The sequence below is a fragment of the Sphaeramia orbicularis genome, chromosome 11 (genome assembly GCF_902148855.1).
Source record: "Sphaeramia orbicularis chromosome 11, fSphaOr1.1, whole genome shotgun sequence".
NCBI lineage: Eukaryota > Metazoa > Chordata > Actinopteri > Kurtiformes > Apogonidae > Sphaeramia > Sphaeramia orbicularis.
This window is the reverse complement of record NC_043967.1, coordinates 43,179,861-43,195,279: the sequence shown is the minus strand read 5'-3', so window position 1 is coordinate 43,195,279 and position 15,419 is coordinate 43,179,861.

The following is a 15,419-nucleotide window of genomic DNA, read 5'->3' as shown; positions in this document are numbered from 1 at the left end:
GAGCTAAATTTACTCATTATAGAGCTAAATTTACTCAATACAGAGCCAAATTTACTCAATATAGAGCTGAATTTACTCAACACAGAGCTAAATTTACTCAATACAGAGTTAAATTTACTCAATACAGAGCCAAATTTACTCAATACAGAGTTAAATTTACTCAATATAGAGCTAAATTTACTCATTTTAAGGAAAATACTTTTGACTCTGGAAAAAATGCTCATTCATTTTTCCCGTGCCTTCTTCAGGGTGTACTGTAAGATCCTATAAGTTGAGTTTACTTAAAAATCTGAGGTAACTCGCTGCCTTAAAAAATGTAAATAATGAGTAATGAACACTTGGGTGTATTAAACTTAAATGCTTGATTTGAATGGAATTGCTATTTTAAGTACAACACACTAAATGCCAAGTTAATGTAACTTAAAATTTGTTGCAATGTCAATTACTTTGTATAATCATTAACTTAATATCATCAGTTCATTGTATTCAATACCAAGTTGATTTACATGAATATCTTTTGCAATATAAATGGCTTTGTGTAATTATTTAACTTAATATATTGTAGTGTGGATGGAAGTTAGGCAAGAAGTTAGCTCAATGTAATTTGCCAGTATAAGGAGTGTTTTTAATTTCACAGGTTTAAAAATTTATGTTCATGAACAACTATGGCTCTGACTCATGGTGCAGCTCTACAAAAATACAAAAACTAACACAAAAAGGCCAATAAACACTAACATACACACATTAAGTCCAAATTAACACTAACACCACAACCGTGCTGAACTCCTGCACATAAAAAGAACACATTTTCAACAACATGCCCAATACCCACAATGCAATGCGGAGATAAAAAGGTGTGATCATGACTAAAACTTAGTGATTTAAATCCATTCAACTTGATCTGTTTTGTACTTTCGACAATGTCTACAAATTAGTAGAATATACTGAACATTTTATAGTAATGTAATAAAACTTAAATCATTTAAGTACATTGTAATTAAAGCATTTTAGTAAATACAAAGTCTGGGCTTACAGTGTGTAATAAAAGATCTGAATTACAAATATAATGTATTTTCCTCCCAGTGCTTATTATTTAAAACTGGAAAAGTCTGACTGATGTAAGATGTAGTAAATCTTTTAAATTTTAGTCCTAAATCATTCCAACTTCATGGACAGTGTTTATTGGATTTCACTCTGTTGTCATGACTTCTTTTTAAAGTCACCAGAGTTCACATTCTTTACAGTACTCATACCTGACCACAGTTTGTGTTGTAACAACCGACAGTGTGATGATTTCATGTGGGTCCAAACTTCCTCATGTGGACAGGCTTCCCTCAGTGCGTTACCACAGCAACGGCCTCGTCCATGGTAACCACACTTCCCCTGCAGTTACACTAGCCCCATTCTTTGTTTATGTAAACGACCTCGGGCACGTGGAGCCTGAGCAGCCGCCACCAGCAGCTGAGACACAGTGGAGCTGTGTGTGTGGACCTGTGGGAGCTGTGGGTCACTGTTGTGTCCTGTCACTGTGTCTGTGGACCTGTGGGAGCTGTGGGTCACTGTTGTGTCCTGTCACTGTGTCTGTGGACCTGTGGGAGCTGTGGAGCACTGTTGTGTCCTGTCACTGTGTGTGTGGACCTGTGGGAGCTGTGGGTCACTGTTGTGTCCTGTCACTGTGTCTGTGGACCTGTGGGAGCTGTGGGTCAGTGTTGTGTCCTGTCACTGTGTCTGTGGACCTGTGGGAGCTGTGGGTCAGTGTTGTGTCCTGTCACTGTGTCTGTGGACCTGTGGGAGCTGTGGGTCACTGTTGTGTCCTGTCACTGTGTGTGTGGACCTGTGGGAGCTGTGGGTCAGTGTTGTGTCCTGTCACTGTGTCTGTGGACCTGTGGGAGCTGTGGGTCAGTGTTGTGTCCTGTCACTGTGTCTGTGGACCTGTGGGAGCTGTGGGTCACTGTTGTGTCCTGTCACTGTGTCTGTGGACCTGTGGGAGCTGTGGGTCACTGTTGTGTCCTGTCACTGTGTGTGTGGACCTGTGGGAGCTGTGGGTCACTGTTGTGTCCTGTCACTGTGTCTGTGGACCTGTGGGAGCTGTGGAGCACTGTTGTGTCCTGTCACTGTGTCTGTGGACCTGTGGGAGCTGTGGGTCACTGTTGTGTCCTGTCACTGTGTCTGTGGACCTGTGGGAGCTGTGGGTCACTGTTGTGTCCTGTCACTGTGTCTGTGGGAGCTGTGGATCACTGTTGTGTCCTGTCACTGTGTCTGTGGACCTGTGGGAGCTGTGGGTCACTGTTGTGTCCTGTCACTGTGTCTGTGGACCTGTGGGAGCTGTGGAGCACTGTTGTGTCCTGTCACTGTGTCTGTGGACCTGTGGGAGCTGTGGGTCACTGTTGTGTCCTGTCACTGTGTCTGTGGACCTGTGGGAGCTGTGGGTCACTGTTGTGTCCTGTCACTGTGTCTGTGGACCTGTGGGAGCTGTGGGTCACTGTTGTGTCCTGTCACTGTGTCTGTGGACCTGTGGGAGCTGTGGAGCACTGTTGTGTCCTGTCACTGTGTGTGTGGACCTGTGGGAGCTGTGGGTCACTGTTGTGTCCTGTCACTGTGTCTGTGGACCTGTGGGAGCTGTGGGTCAGTGTTGTGTCCTGTCACTGTGTCTGTGGACCTGTGGGAGCTGTGGGTCAGTGTTGTGTCCTGTCACTGTGTCTGTGGACCTGTGGGAGCTGTGGATCACTGTTGTGTCCTGTCACTGTGTCTGTGGACCTGTGGGAGCTGTGGATCAGTGTTGTGTCCTGTCACTGTGTGTGTGGACCTGTGGGAGCTGTGGGTCAGTGTTGTGTCCTGTCACTGTGTCTGTGGACCTGTGGGAGCTGTGGATCACTGTTGTGTCCTGTCACTGTGTCTGTGGACCTGTGGGAGCTGTGGATCAGTGTTGTGTCCTGTCACTGTGTCTGTGGACCTGTGGGAGCTGTGGATCACTGTTGTGTCCTGTCACTGTGTCTGTGGGAGCTGTGGATCAGTGTTGTGTCCTGTCACTGTGTCTGTGGGAGCTGTGGAGCACTGTTGTGTCCTCAGCCTCATGTCTTCTGTGGGAGCTGTGGATCAGTGTTGTGTCCTGTCACTGTGTCTGTGGGACCTGTGGGAGCTGTGGATCACTGTTGTGTCCTGTCACTGTGTCTGTGGGAGCTGTGGATCAGTGTTGTGTCCTGTCACTGTGTCTGTGGGAGCTGTGGAGCACTGTTGTGTCCTCAGCCTCATGTCTTCTGTGGGAGCTGTGGATCAGTGTTGTGTCCTGTCACTGTGTCTGTGGACCTGTGGGAGCTGTGGATCACTGTTGTGTCCTGTCACTGTGTCTGTGGGAGCTGTGGGAGCTGTGGATCAGTGTTGTGTCTGTGGATCAGTGTTGTGTCCTCAGCCTCATGTCTTCTGTGGGAGCGTTATAGAGAGAAAATGAACCTCCCGGCCCTGCGCGAGCGCTCCCTCTGCTCTGGCGGCTCCTCCCTCGGCCATGTCCTAGCAACGGCTCCTCACAACAGGAAACAGAGCAGGGGATTCCGTCACAGCGGCCGAGAAAAAAGGAGAACATTGATGGGAGACAGGAAGTCTGACTGTAAAGAAAGAGCAGGGACGGACAGACGGACGGACGGTGGTGGGTGTGGTGGTGGTGGTGGTGGTGGGGATGGGGGGGGCACCACTCCTTTCTCCTCTGCTGGACAAAATAACAGATGTTCCTAAAGATGTCAAAAGAAAGATATTTATTCCTCAGAGTTGATCAGTATCAGTGACTTAACCCATTACTGCCAAAATTTATTTACAATTCTAAAAACAAAACAAAACAAAAAAACATTATGTTGTTGCTGTGACAGATCTTTACTTAAGCAGTGGCTTCTTCCTACTCCCTTTCAGGCACAACAGTTGTTCTTTTTTCTATTATTCTATTTTTGTATTTTTTTTGTTTTTGTTTAGTTATTTTTTTCCCCCTATGTTTTGTATTATGATTGTGTCTGAAATAAACTAAACTAAACTAAGTGGAGATTGTTCATTTGAATACAGCAACAATAGTGGCTTTTCCATTGGACATCTATGCAAAACTTTACCCATATTTACTAAACAGAAGCGCGTAATGTCAGTTTTTACATTAAATCACAAATACGATGATTTGTTTATTTATTATTGCAAGATGATCCGAGAAGTGATTCCATAAACATAGCAACAAACATAAATATTGTGTTGATTTACAGATATATTCATTATTATTATTATTATTATTATTATTATATATTACCCCTCTTTCTCGTACTAAATTCAAAAATGATTCAGTTTCCTGGTTTTTCCACGCATACCACGACATGTTTCTTTTAAAACTCTTCTTCTTTGTTTGTTGTATCATCTGTCAACATCCGTTTTTTTTTTTTTTGTATTCACATAACTCTGGTTGCGGAAAAAGGTCTTTTTTATATCACACTTTTGCGTGATATACCAATTGAGCTATGCCCAAAAAAACCACCTCTTGCCAGCACAAAAACTTTTCAGTGAAAAACGAGAGTTTTGGCAAAATTGTTGTTTTTACATTAGGTAAATTTTTAAGCACGCTATATTTGTGCAATTTTAGGGTCAATGGAAAAATGACTTATGATGCAAATTGATGACATTAGGCATAACTGTCATAGTAATCAAACAAATGTTCCAGTCTCAGGTATGTAGATTATTTAATTGGTGCTGCTGGTTATCAGATCTTCCTGTCAATAGTCCAAACAAAACACAAATGATCCAAAAATGTATTTACTTTTTATTTAACCTTTATTTAACCAGGTAACTTAGTTGAGAACTGAATCTCATTTCCAATAACGACCTGGCCAAAAGGCAGCACATAAGCAGAATGAAAATCAGTAGAATGTCATGAAATGAATAACACTGGTGTAGAAACATGGTGTTGAAATTGGTCATGAACATCAGGGATCAGAGAAAAGCAGGAAACATATATTCACAGAGTGTTGAGCAGAATTTCATTACAAAAACAGTGGAATATGTGACAATACATATGTTTACAAAGGGTTTAACTACGTTCACACTGCAGGTCTTAAAGCTCAATTCTAATTTTTGGGTAAAATCTGATTTTATTGTGTGGTTGTTCACATTATAATTGAACTGCTGCTTTCATCAGACTCATGTGTGAACAGTCTATGGCCCTGAAGGGACCCACATGTGCAGAAGAAGATGTGATGTTCCATTTTCTGTAAAAGTCAGGTGAGATGTGACGTGAGTGTTCAGACTGAAATCACATTGCAAAATATCTAAATATATGCATTTGATTTAGAGCCATATGTGAAAGTGGCCTTGGTCTGATTTGGAAAAATCCAATTTGTGCTGTTCAAACTGTCATAAAAAATCAGATGTGGGTAACATATGGGTAGGAAAATCAGATTTGGGCCACATTTGCATGCAATGCAGAGGCCATTTCTCATAGACTGCAAGGGAAGCTTGGCTTCCCCTAAAATTCCAAAAATTAAATGGTTAAATATGTTCGGTTGTGTTGACATTTCATTGACTACAAATGTGTTAGAACACGTTCATCTCACAGATGAGTTCGTTCAGAATCAGCTTTATCACAAACCAACAGACTTGATGTTGTTCACTTCTCATACATTCCCGTTGCGCTGTTTTCTCATTCGATCTCTGCTCAGTGCATTTGTCCGTAGAAGCTCGGCGTCCATGCACTTCAGTGGGACTAAGTGGAACAGTTTTTTTTCATTGCCTCAAAACTGGATGGTAATTGGATAAATGCCATGATGTTGTCCCGCCCCTGGACACTCAGCATCTCTGGGGGTGAATGGAGCTGTGGGCGGAGCTCGGCTGAGCTGGACGCTGGGCTTCCATGTTCTGACTGGAGGATCAGTCGAAAGGCTGAATCCCGTTTGATTGACAGCTATTTTCAGATCTACTCCTTCACTGACACAGTTCAGTTTAATACCGTCGCACATTCTGCTGTGAAATCGAGAGAGAAACCACTACGAAATTACTTGTTCATTTCTTGTACTGTAAATAAAACACACTCATTGTACTTCCTTGTTTCAATTTAACATAATTACAACGTTTTCTTGTTTAGTTGGTACAATAAGGTCGCTGACCATTTTCTTAAAAAGGAACAGAGGGCCGAATTTATGTTTAAATAACTTGACTTTTTTTATATGTAAGCTGACAATGAGCTCTCTGAAAGATGAGCAGCCGCCACTGGTGCAATGTGAATGTAGCTTAAAATGATATCACCATCAGATGACATTTCAACATCAGGACCACCTCATGATCCCCCTTTGTTAATCTCTATAACGTGAGTTACAGCCAGTACAAACTCTACTGAGCCAACAGGAATCCGTATGTAACAGCGTCCTGAAGCGTCCTCTACTTCTCTGAGCTCGGCAGCATCTGGGACGGACCGTCAGTCAGAGGAAATGTAGACTGTGGTCAGATGAATCACTATTCCAGACAAAAGACATATAGGACCGTGGAGACTGTAGATCCAACAAGTCCTGAATCCACGGTCATGTCGTGGCGTGGGGTTTTCAGTGCAAAGGGCAAAGGTCATTTGTTGGTTTGTGATGCATCATTAATACTTAGAAGTTCATTGAGATTTAAAGAACAGATGCTGCTTTTCCAGATCCGCCAATGCATATTTCAACAAGACAATGAAAAAAACATTTGGTGCCCGTTACACAAGACAAAGGCCTGTGTGAATGTAAATGGAGAAGGTTAGCGGATGGTGGCTAGTTAGCATGGAGCTCCAGTTAGCTTTGGTGACAGTCTCCACACTAACAGAACTTTTTAATGACCATATAACAATAATAATAATAATAATAATAATAATAATAATAATAATAATAATAATAATAATAATAACTTTATTTATATAGTACCTTTAAAAACTGACTTTACAAAGTGGTTTGACAGACAAAGCAGAATACAAGATTTAAGCAAAGACACTAAAACAGAAAACAACACAATAAAAGAGATATGGGCAGCAAATGCGAAAACATGACACTTAGAATAAATTGAGTGAATCGGAGTAAAGAGGGCAGAGATAACGTAATATGATGCTGTCAAATCAATGCAAAAATGAAGGAGTGAGATAAAACAACATCATGTATGACAGGGGTGTCAAACTCATTTTAGTTCAGGGGTCACATTCAGCTAAATTTGAAGTGGGCCGAACCAGTAAAATAAAAACATAATAATATATAAATAATGTCAACTCCAAACTTTTGTCTATGTTTTAGAGCGAAAAAAGTAAATTTACATTATGAAAAGGTTTACATCTACAAACTATCCTTTCAAAAGATGTGAATATCATGAACAAACTGAAAAAAATAAGTGTAATTTTAACAATATTCTGCCTCAGTTTATCACTTACACATGTACATTATAACTTACAGATCACAGTGGATCTACAAACACACAAAACACTTAAAAACAACCAGAATCTTGTCAAAATTGTGCTTAATTCTCATAAGAAATTTCAGGTTGTTCATATTTGTTCAGGTTATTCACATTTTTTGCGAAATTATACTTTTAGTGTAAATACATAAAAATATTTACAATTACAAAGAGAAAAATTTGGAGCTCATGATAATATTTTACTGGTCCTGCCCACTTGAGATTTAATTAGTCTGAATGTGGAACCTGAAATAAAATGATTGTTAATATCTTAGTGTAATTTTTGCATTTCACAGCTTCATCGCAAGGGCCAGACTGGACCCTTTAGTGGGCCAGATTTGGCCCCCGGTCCACATGCTTGACACCTGTGTTGTATGAGAATATAAATGAATAACCAAACAGGGTAAAATTAAATATTCAATATTAAAAAGAGACCACATCACATAAAAGCAAGTCTATAAAAATGTGTTTTAAGAAGTGATTTATAAGGTATTACTGATTCCACAAGCCTTATCTCCTCGGGCAGGCCGTTCTAAAGTCGAGGGGCCCTGATGGAGAAGGTGCAGTCACCTTTAGATTTAAGACTTTGGAACATGTCAGGTTTCAACAGCTGCTTACATGTCGTAGATTCACAGCATAACCTCCACCGATTCATTACAACAGTTCTCATTCAGGTGTCCAAAAAATAAAAAAATAAATCAAAAAAAAGTCTAATTTTATTTTTATAGCACCAAATCATAAAAGTTATCTCATGACACTTTACATATAGAGCCGGTCCAAACCAGACTCTCAAGCCAATTTGCAGAAACCAACAGAATCCTCCTGGAGAAAAACATCCTTTAACAGGAGAAACCTGGAGCAGACCCTGACTCCTGGAGGATGGACGTCTGACAGAACCAGTTGGGTTAAAGAGAGAGGGTAAAGGAGGAGAAAAAGAGAGAGAGAGAGAGAGAGAGAGAGACTGGGGGAGGAGAGGGAGAAGTAGGGGGGGACACATGGATGCACAGACAACTAAAGTAGAACTGTCCAAAGTAGATCAGCTGGTGTTAGAATAATTACTAAAACCAGATCGAAGGTCCATGACTGTTAATACGTCGTGTTCACTGAACTCATGTGCATCATTGGAAAACAAACGGAGACTGTATTATTTGGTAAAACAGTAACATCGTGATTTCATTACACATGACTGACTGAGGAGGGACAGAGCGTGAATATTAGACTAGTCCTGGTTTGTTCCCAGTCCTGTTTCTAAACTTGTGTTGCAGAACAGAGTTACACATGAAACATTTCATCACTTGGTGTCCTCAGTTTCAGTATTCCAAAGTGGTAAATACTTCACTGTCACAACTATTTCTTGAATGTACTTAAGCCTGAGTGTGAGCGTTGAGTATATACAGGGTGGGAAAGCAAAATTTCCAATGAACATTTAGTTGTTTTTTCTCAGCAGGCACTACGTCAATTGTTTTGAAACCAAACATATATTGATGTCATAATCATACCTAACACTATTATCCATACCTTCTCAGAAGCTTTTGCCCATATGAGTAATCAGGAAAGCAAACGTCAAAGAGTGTGTGATTTGCTGAATGCACTCATCACACCAAAGGAGATTTCAAAAATAGTTGGAGTGTCCATAAAGACTGTTTATAATGGAAAGAAGAGAATAACTATGAGCAAAACTATTACGAGAAAGTCTGGAAGATACTATTAAAGAAGAATGGGAGAAGTTGTCACCCGAATATTTGAGGAACACTTGTGCAAGTTTCAGGAAGCGTGTGAAGGCAGTTATTGAGAAAGAAGGAGGACACATAGAATAAAAACATTTTCTATTATGTCAATTTTCTTGTGGCAAATAAATTCTCGTGACTTTCAATAAACTAATTGGTCATACACTGTCTTTCAATCCCTGCCTCAAAATATTGTAAATTTTGCTTCCCCACCCTGTACATAGAAAAGGTGACCAAATGACATGGACCAAGCAGTCAAGATGAGGAACACAAGTTTAAAGTTCAAAAGAAAAGGTTTATTTACATTTACATTTACATGTATGCATTTGGCAGACGCTTTTTTCCATAGTGACTTAAAGGGAAAAACCAAAATAAAAAATATTAGAATAGATTAAAGATATAAAACAGCTGTACAATTAAAAACAGTGTCATACAGAAGTATAAAAAAGCAAAATGATAGACTAAAATACAAGAATAGATTAAAAAGACATAAAAACAGCTGTACAATTAAAAACAGTGAAATAAAAATACCAAGTAAAACAACAAAATAAACACAATAATACATTTAAAATGGAATGTTTGAAAGTGCTAGGACAGAAAAAAGGATTTAAAAATAACAAAACTGCAAATAAAGACTTGTGGGCCCTTAAAGAGAGGTTAAAATAATGTATCATACAGTCCAATTTAACAAAACCAACTGAACTAACAGACCTACAAAACGACACACAGAAGGAACATATATATAGTGTCTAATCAGACCACATTTAACACACAGGGGAAAACAAGACTGACACTGATTTAATTCAACTCAAACATACTTAATTCCACCCCCCATTTGTAGAGCTCTTGGTATGTTCTTCACCAGGTTCCATCCCATAAATTTCTGCTCCGCCCATCCAATCATCCTTTTGCTTCAGGGGATGATGACCCACAACAACCAGGTAACTCAAACAAAAGAGACCAAAACTAGTCAAATATAACAAAACACTGCCAATTAAATGAGCACACTTCCATTTAGAACAGTACTTGTATGTTAGTAAACTAAATTATAAATTAAAATATATGAATGTTTGGTGATTGAAGTGCAAGCTAAAATAATTTAAACCAGTGTGTGTGAATGTGACGCTGCTGTGTCCACCACAAGACAACAAACACAGTATGAAATGATCATGTTGTGTTCCTAGTGTCCACAATGAAATACAAGTTAAAGTAAATGTGTAATATCACTGCATTCTTTTTTAATTTGCATTTTCCGTACCATATTATCCAACACCTTTATCTGTAGAATAGATTTAAAGCCCCCAACTCATACATGTGTTTTCAATGTGCTATTGCGATTGAATTATGTTTTCTGCTGCACTTATATAAATTTAATTTGCTAACATGTTTCTACTTTTCTTCCTTTCTTTTGATGAGCTCTTTTTTAAAAAAAAACAGGGGTTAACCCTCAAAAACTAAAGGAATCCACTGATCTAAAATGATTAATAACTTTTGAACCTCTAGTCTTATAAATACAGTTAAATAATTCGGGTAAAATGCAGTTTCTTAGCTATTCACCCACATCAGCTCTGATCAATTTGGACGTTCAGAGGCTCCAGAATGAATGTGGAAACCTCTTCTACAACAGTGATTCACAAAGAAAACCCATGTAGTTTGACAAATGACAGTGGTTGTTGACACTTTGTGAGCTTAGTTAATCATTTTGCAGAAAGAGGCAATTTTTCTTCAGTTTTCGGTTTTGATATAAGCCAGTAATTCCCATCCTTTTTTGGCTCGTGACCCCATTTTAATATCACAAATTTCTGGCGACCCCAGACATGCAAAACGGAGACACTTTTTTGGCTAAAATTAATTTGCTTTTGATCATGTAATAGTTTGCTATACTATGTTGAAAATAAACTTTAATTTTAGATGACATTCAGTCTATATAATGTATATTATTATGGACGGAGGCAGAAAAGCCAGGTGTAGATTACTGCACAAAGGGAGAATTTGATTTTCCTTGGTCAGGATATGTACAGTCAGTCCAGCTTGGATTTACAAGGCTGACAATTAATACTGAACAAACAAGAACTCAAACTATGAATTACACTGGGTTACAAAAAATGTTTTTTCAACTGAATTAGGACCATTTTGCACCACTAAATCCAAAAATGACATCTGTTTTTCTTAATCAGGTCAGGTTTTTTTGCTAATTTGATTTTGAAAAATTTGATCTTCTCACAAAATATAATAATTAATACCAAAATAAGATTGGTAAACACACTTTATGAAACTTGTGACTTGATTCCTGTTAGGTACAATGGTGTATTCACCGCAGATGTGGCAGAATACGTCAGGCTTATTTTTGCAAGATCTTCTCGTCGAAGCCTTTTCATTCACCTGTAATATTAAAAAAAACATTAATCATAAATTGGCAAAAGTAAAATCTTCAGAACTCATTTATTGCAAGAAATATGAAAGAATTTTGTATCATATGATGTGAAAATGCCCATAAATGTAAGCAAAAATGTTAAAAAGCCAATATGTAGCATAGTTCAGAAAGTTGACCTGATTGAGTAAAATTAATGTGATTTTTGGATTCAGCACACCAAAATTATCCTAAATCAGCTCAAAAAACTTAAACAATAAATTTGTTGTTGACCAGTGTTATGAAAGAGCTGCAGCATCTGAAACTGACCACAATGAACATTTGACAGATAAACAGAACCACAGTGCTTCAGTTTCAGCTTCAGTTTGTCAGGTCTTTTATGTCTCTCAACTCACCATTTATTTTTCATTAGTAATTTTTTTTTTTTTTTTTCAATTACTAGAAATTTCAGGTGACCCCACATGGGGTCCTGACCCCATGGTTGAAACACACTGATATAAGCTTTGAATCAACTCTGATCTTCATGAACATCTACATGATCTGTGAATTAAACGCAAGAAAATACCTGATTTTAACAGAAAAATGCAAAGGATAATTTTCTAATAAACTGTCACGAACCATCTAAGGAGTTAAAAAAATTGTAGAAATTAATTTGGAAGTCACTACAAAAATGGTTCTAGATCTTTATCCATGACTGAAGCAAAGTAAGAGGTTAAACTGGTGTAAGGGACTGGTTTTCATATACTGAGGGTTTAAGGCAGTGATACACAGGGCAGATGTTGGCCAAGTTGGATGGATCGCACTAAACTGGCTGAGAGTTACTGCTTTTAATCCCTTGAGAAAATCTAGTTTCCAGGAAATAAATGAACACCCTATGGCACTTCAGTTCCTTCTCCGCATTACAAAGATGTACAGTATGGATTTCACTTGAGCGTTTAAGATGGATTACATGTGAAAATATGCTTCTTTTCCCAGAATAAGTCGCATTTTTACTGTAACTGTGGCAGGTAAATTCAGACTGTGTTCACGCTGAGGCTGTCATACAAACGGTGTAGCTTAGTGAGGACCAAGGTTATTATCGTTAAAGAAAACTAACGAAATGACAAAAACTACAATTGAAAAAACATTTTCGTTAACTGAAATAAATAAAAACTATAATTAAAAGAAAAAAACAATAACTAACAGAAACTGTTTTGTGTGCTTACCAAGATTATAGTAGTTTTGGGTTTTTCATTATAGTTTAGTTTTATTTAGTTTTGACTTTTTTTCTCTAATTCAGTTAGTTTTAATTAGTTTTTCGAGCAGGTTTGCTAGTTTTTATTAGTTTTTGTTATTTTCTAAATGTTTTAGTTTAGTTTTAGTTTTTTTTATACATATATTTACTCTTCTTCTCCGTTTTATTGAAATAAATCCCAGACAGGACTCTGCTGCTTTCTCCCAACTTTAGTCTGCATGTTTCCAGGTAGAGTGGGGACCAGAAGATGACTCTAAACCACAAGTGACGAGAAGTGACGGACCGTTAAATATCATATGGTGCCAACAGTTAAAATTGCTTGAGGGAAATAAATCGATTTTATATCAATCCGACGCTGACAAAGATGAAAACGAAGGGAATTTTATCCAGAATTTTTATACGTTTTAGTTAGTTTTGTAAACACACAATACAGTTTCAGTTAGTTATCATTTTTTTCTTTTAATTAAAATTTTTATTTATTTCAGTTAACGAAATATTTTTACAATTTTAGTTTTCGTCATTTTGTTAGTTTTCGTTAACGATAATAACCTTGGTGCTTACAAAACTAGTTAAAACATATAAAAATTACGGCTAAAATTCCCTTCATTTTCATCTTTGTCAATGTCCGATTGATATGAAAGCGATTTATTTTGCTCTTGCAATTTTAGCTAGCGGCACCATACGGTACTTCACAGTCCATCACTTCTCGTCACTTGATGTTTAGAGTCGTCTTCTGGTCCCCACTCTACCTGGAAACATGGAGACTAAAGTTGGAAAAAGGTAGAGTCCTTTCTGGGATTTATTTGAATATGACAGCGAAGAAGATAAAAGACATGAAAAAACTAAAATTAACCCTTTCATGTATGAATTATGAGAATCGTAATCAAGAATTTTTTTTTCCCTGAGTGTTTTTATTCTTCTGTAAGCATGAAAAAAACAATGCGATTGAAGATTTTCATGGAGTTCCAAAAATGTCCACTCAGCTGGACACCATGCATTTAATTTTAGAAGCAAAGAAACTTGCATTTACTGATATTCTGTGCAAAAACTATGGAATAAAAGCATTTTAATGCTACTAATCTGATGTTTTCTCACATTTTAACATACTCTAATACTAGTCACTACTCACTTCATGGAGATAAAATGCAAAAAAAACAAACAAATTTGTTTAAAAAAACCCTCTGTTAATTACACTCTAATAACAATAACAAGCAATTGATTTACACTCGAACACGTTAGTGCAGATAAGGTTTATCAAAAACAGCAAAGTTACAGTAATGGTATGAATGTCAGTGTATGGGATGATGCATAAGCGTCCACTGTGTCGGCTGATATGGACCTAAAACAACAAAACTCATGAATATATAATAGAACAGCTTTGAACAGCTGTCCACTGTAGTGACCGCTATGCATGAAAGGGTTAATACTAAAACTAAACTAAAACTAAGCATTTAGAAAAAATGAAAACTAATAAAAACTAGCAAACCTGCTCTAAAAACAAATTAAAACTAACTGAATTAGAGAAAAAAAAGTCAGAACTAAATAAAACTAAACTATATTGAAAAATCCAAAGCTATTATAACCTTGGTGAGGACAACACAACATAACACAACACTTAAGTGAACATTATGGTGCAATCATTTCGGTTAATGAATGACACAATCACATTGCTAATTTAATCAAACTGAAGATCAACTTGTTTCCAGGAAAGATTAAAAACATGTCTGACCCTATGCCTCACTGCTCCTACGTCTATTACCCAACAGCGTTTCCCCAAGTATTGCCCTGGAGTGTCATCATTTTTAGATTCTGGAGGGAGAAAGGCTTTTTTCAGGTCGGGGGTGGTCTTCTCGTAACAAACCCACACATTTTTTGTCGTTGGTTGCCCTGCACGCTGCCGCTGCCAAACGTTGCGAATACCCTGCCCGGTATGACGTGGTTTGGCTGCATGGAGGTGGAAAAGACCTCGACTCGCGGTTCTTTCCACAGTTGAAAATCCAGTGCCTGGTTTTATTTGTATCTGAACAACACGATGGAACATTGGACTGCATTGCAAGTTATTCATAAACTGAGAAACAACTGGCCCAAAATGCTGGCTTTCCCACTGCTGAATCACCTGTTTGTTTTGGAAAAATGAATTGGAAGGAAACTGAAAAATTAGTACTGTACCTCTTTGTATTTTTCGAGCCTGCCTACACACTCCTTTCACCATATGTGCGCTCATAACCACTGTTTTATAAAGTGTTTCATGATGAAGCATAATAAAACCGTTAAAATAGTTTTCTGTGACCACAAGTGAAGTTCAGATGGTGTCAACAGAACTGCCTTAAAGGACACTGAGTAATCTATGAGTCTATGAGTAATACCTTTGGTAAAGTTTGGAATTTGGCTTTTAGAAAACCGGCCAAACACACTGATTAAAAGAAATTAATGTGTGAAAATGAAAGGTTAAACTTTTGCAGGGGTAGATGATGTCTTCAAATTATATCTTTGAGTTAAAGGTCCAAAACAGGAATAAGGAAATACTGTTGTATCATGTAAAAGTACATAAATATTAGAATTAAAATGCAACAGTATTACATGTAGGCTAGTTTTTAAGCCTCTACTACATGTTTTTTTTTCCATCTGAGGTTTGTAAAATCCAACATCTATACCAGGGATCTGC